At 24.9% G+C, this 8,302-nt stretch overlaps 1 long non-coding RNA gene across 1 annotated transcript; it reads left to right on the top strand.

Annotated features, from left to right (window-relative positions):
* The first annotated feature begins 1,969 nt into the window (after positions 1–1,969).
* On the top strand, positions 1,970–3,609 carry LOC141538464 (uncharacterized). The gene is made up of 3 exons (XR_012481056.1): positions 1,970–2,051; positions 2,831–3,068; positions 3,472–3,609. It is a non-coding gene; the product is annotated as an uncharacterized LOC141538464 (long non-coding RNA).
* The last annotated feature ends 4,693 nt before the right edge of the window (positions 3,610–8,302 follow it).

Genomic DNA, 8,302 nt, shown 5'->3' with positions numbered 1-8,302 from the left:
CGCACTATTTCTTCCTGGTTATCAAGCCTGGAAAATAGAAGAAAGATTATTGATGGTGCAATTTATAAGAAATATTTTTTAATCAATTTTATAAATTGAAAATAGGGCGAATTTTTTCAGTGGTGACTTTACCAACGAACGATACAGATCGGTTGATGATAAAAGTATCAGGCAATGTTTAAATAGGATTTTATAGATCGGTTATTTATTATTGACAAAAGATGCCACATATAAGAATTTTGATGAAATAAATAAATTTTAAACGAATTTTGATGAGTTTTTTTTCATGTAAGACCTTCAAAGTCATTCAAAATTTCAACCTACATAAATTATAATTAGAATTTTTTGTAAATTCATTAAAAATAGAGAAAAATATTAAATAAAATTTTTTATAAACATAAAAAATTTATATTCTCGAAATTAATTTTGTATTGCTTATTTTTACCCTTAAAATATGAAAAAAAAAAATTAAAATCCCTTCATTAAAAAAAATTGATAAGTGAGAAAAAATCTTGAGTCAATAAAATCATTTTTACGGGCTTGGCTGTCTTGATTGAAGTAGAAAAATTCTTGAATCAAATAAAATTTACTTTATTAAACCGAAAAAAAATTTTTCAATTCAAGAATTTTTTACTTAAATCAAAATGAAGCTCTTTAAAAAAATTTTCATTAATCAAGTTAATTTTTTTTTCGTTAATTTATATCCCAACTTGATTTTTTTTTCTGTGTGTTAAAATTTTATTAACAATTTGCAGTCGACATAAAATTTTTATGAACATTAAAATCTTCAAAATTAATTGAAAAAATAATTTTTAAGCTCAAATCACCTAAACCAGGTGAGTAAAATGAATCCATATTGCAATTATCACAATAACGTACTTGACATAAATATAAACATTGCAAAAAAAAAAAAAACTCAGTTACAAGAAGTGTCTCAAGTAAATTGGTGCGAAATAGTCTATTTTTGTCGTCGACGTCTGGACTTGTCCTGAGCGTTACTAGACGCCGTTATTCTTCGAATCCGTCGACGGACAAGAGCAAGACGACCACGAGGAACAAAACCGAGGCCGTATCATCAGAAGGAATTCTGAAGAAGAACTAGAAATATAAATTAAAGTTAAATCTAATATCTATTTCTTCCCATTTATTTTATCATTCCATTATATCAGCAAGTAAAATTTATTTTTATTTTTATAAATTAACTTTCGGTAAAAGTTATCACGGAAATGTATCAAAATATCTATTTCTGTATTCCGTTCCCTTTATTTTTCTCGTCACAACTTTTTGATTTCTATATGGATCTATCTATCTATTCTATTTCTTCTTCTTCCTTTTAAACCTCTTCAATATTTTAATTTTACTGTGCACTCGCTATTACTTGAGTATATTCTTATCTGTTAGGGGCAAGACGGTAAATTGGAGCGTATAATCCCAAAAACTACGGATATAAGAATAAAAATTGGTAAACGGAAGCAGGAGATACGTATAAACTTTTAAGAAAAAATAATCAAAGTTGACGGAAAGCCAACAGCTGTAGTTACACATTTGATTTGAATTATTGTAATTTTTATTTTATTCAATAGAATTACACCCTCTTTACATCCATCATTATTCTCACATCATATTTGTTTAGTAATAATAATCATAACAATGCTATACAAATAGACATTTTTTCATTCCTGTGTGAAATGTAAGGTCATTGAATATAAACGTGGGACTAAGGTCAGTATTAAATAAAACATCCGCATTTGCCGATGGGATAAAAGGAAGTTTATGTGTTCGCACGATCTTTGCTATACTTTTTTTCTCGATAGACTAATATAGGTTGCTACAATAGACTAAGAAAAATATTTTTTTATTGTTAGTCATATTCGGGATATTTCAAGTCAAGTAAATCAATATAAAGGAATAGATTTTAGTTCATAGATATTAAAAGAATTTAACAAAAATATGACGGTGCCAGAAATTTTTTAATTTTGATTGATAAATTTACAAATTTCAAACTATTCATTTAAAATTCTAAAATATTTTTTTTAACAAGATTTTTTAAGGTAAGTTGAGAATTAAAAATTTGAATATTTAATTTTTAAACTACTTTAAAGAATTTTATTAATAAATTTTAAAGTTCAAAGTATTGAAAAGTCCTTTTTACTTTTAATTAAAATTATAATAAAAAAGTATTCTTATTATTTTTCTGTATATTGATATTTTGGCTAGAATTTGAGTTCCACGTTTTATGAAATTAATTTTTATTTTAAATAGCACGATCATAAAGTACAAACAAAAATAATTGTTCTATTTAAAAATACCTAAAATGTTTACAAAAATACAAGATTATCTATTTGTTATTTTTCGAGTCATGCACTAATTTATTTTAAGTGTTTTCTGTTTCTTTACGATCATAAAAATAAATTTTTTATTATAATTACAAATTTTCATATTTGTAAACATTAAATGTCATTAAAAAATGTAAATATTGTATTGTTATTTCCAAAAGTTCAAAAAGGACAAAATTTTAGTTTGATTACTGCTCAAAACTTCAAATTTATTTCAACATTTTAAGGCAATATGTCTTCAATAAAGTATTTCTATTAATTTAAATAAATTGATAGCAATTTCAATCGAATCATCGAACATTTATCAAAACGGATGTTCTAATTTTGAATTTTAGTGACATTAAAAAAAAAAAAAAAGTCAAGTCCTTCTCTCAACATATATTTTTTCAAACAGGAAAAGGAAAATTCTACTCTCTCTTTAATAGATAGACTTCCCGAATAATTACATAACAAAAATAAAGTGAATTTATAATTAAAAAGATTCTATTTTTCAGTTTCAGCTGTCAAAAAATAGAAGTGTCTGTCATCTCTCTTGTGTTGCGGTGCACGCGTGCTGGGTATATCAAAACCAGGAATAAGGCACCATTTCATGTTAGGCTGCCCTACATGCAGATGAATAATAATGTCAAGTTAAATCTCCCGTGGGTTCTGTTCAGCTCGCTTCATATCAAAGCGAAACCGACTTCAAAGCCCCATTTTTTTAAGGCTACCCCCCACGGCCGGAAGTTACAGGTAATTATTTTTCTGCGTACTCTATATAATTATTTTCATTTTATTATATTTAAAAATATACTTCATAAATTATAATATTGTTATTAATAAAATTTTTATTACCAATTTCTTAATTTTTTTCTTTTTATAAAAAATAATTCTTTTTAAATTTTTACTTTAACTAGAATTTTTATTAATAAAAATTAAACTTATTTTTAACTAATTTTATATAATTAAAAATCATAGAAGATTTAAAAAAAAATTTTTTTTTGTAATTTCTCTATTTTTCAAAAATTTCAATCAAAAAAAGTCCATAAAATTACTTAAAAAAATTTTTTAAATGAAAAACAAACGAAGCTGATGCATTCTAAACAATTGGAATCTACCCTGAATTTGAACTCTATAAAATTAATTTCAAATTCAGGTGGACAGCACATTCACTCAAAAAAATGATAAAAAATCGTTTGGACCCTAAAAATTCCAAAGGATTAACCCAAAACTCTCGAGCTGTACCAAAAAGATTAAAAGAAGCTGAGTTTTAGCTGAGGAAGCTCTATTTCCGGTAATGAATTCAAAGCAGCTAAACTACGCGACTGTTCCGAATTTACAAGATGTGTCATGCATTTCCTCAGGTCACTGACTTTCATCAGACCTTGACAATTAACTAATAATAAATATTTATTATCATAATTATTTAATAATAAATATTCTTTCATGAAAAAATGTATATGTAAATTTTTTAAAATATGAATTTTTAAATATATCAACAAAAACATAAATAATATTTTTTCATATGTAAACAGATATCATGAAAATAAATGTTTGCCACATATGAAGTATATAAAAAATTCATATCAGTTTCCATCGAAAATTTTTTATATCTTAAACACAAATTATATTTTTTCCGTGAAAATTGCAGGCAATAATTTAAAAAAAAGCTTAAATTTGACAATGAAAAACAAAATTATAAAAATGAGGTTTAAGCCAAAAATAGCGATTGTCTGTCGTAGAAAAATAATTAAAGGCCTGAAGCAGACGATAGAGATCGCTTCCGTGGAATATTTGCAGACTAAGACGCCTATACTAAAGATAGAATCACTAAGCCGAGGGCCAAGGCGCCTTGGACCCCCAGCGAAGAGCAAGAACCAATGTGAAGACACTCTTCCTCCAGACAAAATCCATTTCAGCCCCTTCACCCTTTTCTTCTTCCTTATATTATATATATATATATCACATAATGCATATAAAAAGCTCTGTATAACTCCGCATCGCTCCGACTTCTTCGAACGGTAATTAAAATTTTTCTAATTACTCTTCTTCTTTTAATTTTATTTAACAGCTTTTGTCTATTTCAGACATCGATACAACCCTCGATTTTATTCGTAAAAATGTCCGCAGAATAAAATAAAAAAATAAAATAACTTACCAGCAAGTTAATCCTTAAAATAGTAATGACAAGTCTTTTTTCACATTCCAAATGACAATTCCATCTCTTGATCCCTAAATATCTCTCTGCTTTTTAGAATTATTTTTACAACAAAAAATTTTTATTTTTACTATTATTATTATTATTATTATTATTATTATTATTATTATTATTATTATTATTATTTCTGAGAAACTCTTTCAACACTCGACTCTGTTACACTTCACTGGCTATAAATAAATAAATAAATAAATAAATAAATAATTGCTTGGAATAAAAAAGTATCTTAAACAATTGTAAATAATTTTAATAATTAATAATGGAATTAGTAATGAATAATTAATAAATAATAAATAAATAAACTCGTGAGCCGGTGACGATCCGACTCGGCGACGAGCTTTCTGACGACTGCACTCTATACACGCGTAGAGAAGAAAAGTAAAACTAAAAAATTGAAATATTCTCAATTCTTATTACATGTGGGGAGAAACTAAAGCTTTAGTTGTATATGTATATGTATACTTGGGTTGCCGTCTCGTCTATCATGATCTCAAAGCTTAGTTATAGTAACAGTGATAGTAAGTGTAAGTAAAGAGGAAACGCATAAGCGCGCGTGCGAGACATTAAGCTCGCGCGTGTTGCGTCTTACACTCCCTCTTGCTTTTGCTTGTATTTTTTTATTATTTATATTTTATTGGACTTTAACTCGGGGATTCCCCTGAATTTTTAGCTTTTTCTCTGCCGAATACTGAAGAAATAGGGAACTGCTTCGGCAGTAAGGACACTTTTTTTGTTACTAATTTTAAAAGTCAAGTAATAAGTATTTATAGTCGAGTTTTTTTGGAAGAAATCTGAAAAGGCGAGGTACTTTACTTTTAATTTTGGCTTGAGGCTTCATCTGGATTATGATGGTTTGTTAATTAATTTTTTGAGATTATAAAAGTTGTTCGTAATTAGAATGGAGAAATTTTTGAAATTTAATTAATTTTTTTAATTATTTCATTTAATAAATAAATCTGACAATTTTTAGAATTTTTATAATTATTAAATCAATGTGAACAAAAATTTTTTTTTAATTCCTAGTGTAGAAATTTATTTATTTAAAAGAATATTAGAAAATCTTTAAAAATATTTTTTTTTTTCAATAATTTGTTATAAAAATTCTAAAAATTGTCAGTTTTTATTATAAATAAATAAAAAAAATTTTTTTTCAATTTTTATTTTAAAAACCTCACAAAAATCATTAAAAAAATTTATAAAAAATAACTAAATGAAATTTTGTAAAATTTCGTATAAAATAAATTTACTAAATAAATTAATGAGCGGTTCATTAGATTTGAATATAATTTATTTATAATCAAAAAATGATAATTTTTTTTTTTTAATTTAATTTTTCCGAAATAAAATTATTGAATTATATAAATGTAAGAATAACAATAAATAGATGTAAGAATGAAGATTTATAATATCCTGCTATAAATGCAAAGCATTCAAAGTATATCAATGATTTCCTGAACCAAAAAATACAGTGCAAAAAAATTCCAAATTTTTTCTTCAGGGGGTGCCCCACTTTGCCCCCAAAAAATTAACAAAATTTTTTGGCGATAACTATTTACTTCAAAACTGCTTTAATAATTTTTTTTCTACTTTCTCATAAGTTTTAAGTAATAAATTAGCAAATGAATAAAAAAAAAAAAATAAAAACCTAAGACCTGATATCCGTCCGAGTCCAGAGTCCGGAAGTTTTTTTTAAATTTTAAAGCGTTATTAATAAGATCTGAATTTTTTTAATCCAAAAAAATAAGAATTATAAATAGAGTACCTAAGATGAATAGAAATGAAAAATTAAAACATAGTATTCAGTAGTAAATAGTGTAAGTAAATATGAATGAGCCGAAGATACTAGAGATCTCGACTGAGGACACATGTAACATATAAGTGTTATATGTTAAGTGGAATGCGGTACGTAGGAAGTACGGATATTTAAAAATATAAAAGGGAAAGAGGAGTAAAGTGATTTTTCCGCACGTGCTTGATTTTATCTGTGAGGCGGTAAAAATCAAGTGATGGATGTCACTTTAATGACTGAGTTTCTCATTACTATTCTCTGAGGAGAATTACCTAGAAAAGGAAATAGCATGTGCAGGTTCCGACAAGAAAATTCAACTACGGCTCATTTTCGAGAGCATTGACAGCTGTTTATGGAGTAATACACTCTAGTTTACTATAAGATACTTTTTTACTAGTCAATTTTACATAGGAACTTTAACTTTTCATAAATGGGCGTAATAGTTTTACTAATAAAACTTTTATGTTAATATCAAAACTATTAACAAGTATTTAAAGTTCTTAATAATTTATAGAAATTGTTTTTTTATTTTGGAAATATTTATCTGAAAAAGTTTCTATAAATACGAATAATTCTTAAACTTTTATTATAACTTCCCGCTATGAAAAAGAAGCTATTTTTTTTTATTTTATTATTAGCTTCACCTGTACGTTTGTAACCGACTCCTTTAGATTTCATTTTGACCCATTTCATTTAGTTTTCTATAAAAACAGGTTTTTAATTTTTTAAACTATTTTTATTCAATTAATAAAATCTGTAAAAAATTTTTACAGCTGCAAAAAGATCCAAAAAAAAATTTTTTCTATTTCTCAAAAAGATTATATGACAAAAATTATTTTAAGTCTTTTATTAAGTTAACAAATTTTGTATTATTTTTTTTTATTTTTTTTTTTTTTTTCAAATTTTGATTAAGACCCAATTATTAATTCTTATTATAACAAAATAAAAATTTTTATTATTAAATAAAGCTTTTAAACTCGTAAACTTTCTCTGAAACACGCTTATTATTTAAAAATATTCCGAAGTTTTTATGTAATAATTTATTCACAATAAATTTACATATAAACTTTTTTTTTTTTTTCAATGAAATATTATCGATTTATATATTTTATAATAAAAATATATTTATATGAAAGTAAGCAGAAACTAATAATCTATAATTTCAGTCTTTAAATTTATAATAAATAAATTTTCCATATATTTTTTATCGCCACCAATTTATTCAACCACCGGTTAGTTAAAAATTTTCATGATCAAACAACAAAAAACATAGATAATAAAAATATAACATGTTAGTTAATAATTATTTTAAAAATACACGAAAGTACCGATTGATATTTAGTAGAGCAGTGACCGGATTAGTATTCATATTTTAAATAATTTTATAAATTGCGTAATCAAGCCACTGTTCTCGCGGGTCTTATTGTTCCTTGCAAAACTAAAAATAAAAATAATTAATTCAACAAAAAAAATGATAGTAAAATAAATTTTTAAAACCAATTAAATTTATTTAACATTTCAATTTATAAATTATTTAAATAAAAATTTAAAAGCGAATTATATTATCAATAAAATAACAGTTACAATAATAAGCCGATTAAAATTAATATTTAACAATACATTGACTAGTATATACTTTGTCGCAATAATGCCTCGGATTTTTTTTAGTTTAATTTTATTTTTTGGCAGATGCAAGGAACAAATTGATGCGAGTCAGTCGTTACTGCGAAGGAAATTATTTTTCATCATAATCGCTTATTTTTTAATCTTTCTTCTTTAAGTATTATTGTTTAATTATTGAATTTTTGCCTCCTGAAATTTTTTTTAATTTTGACAACAGAAATCAAATTTAATGAAGTTAATTTTGGTAAAAAAATATTTATTTTTTCAAATTAATAAATAAATAAGAAAGAAAAAAATTCCAGAGTCTAGCTAGGGTCATGGTAACCATTTCGTTAAATCGGATGATAAAACCATTAA

Source organism: Cotesia typhae, unplaced genomic scaffold (assembly GCF_013202065.1).
Source record: "Cotesia typhae breed Kobodo isofemale line unplaced genomic scaffold, CoteBio_Ctyphae contig_22, whole genome shotgun sequence".
Taxonomy (NCBI): Eukaryota; Metazoa; Arthropoda; class Insecta; order Hymenoptera; family Braconidae; genus Cotesia; species Cotesia typhae.
Note: the sequence above shows the minus strand (reverse complement) of the source record. Positions and strands in the feature narration are given on the sequence as shown.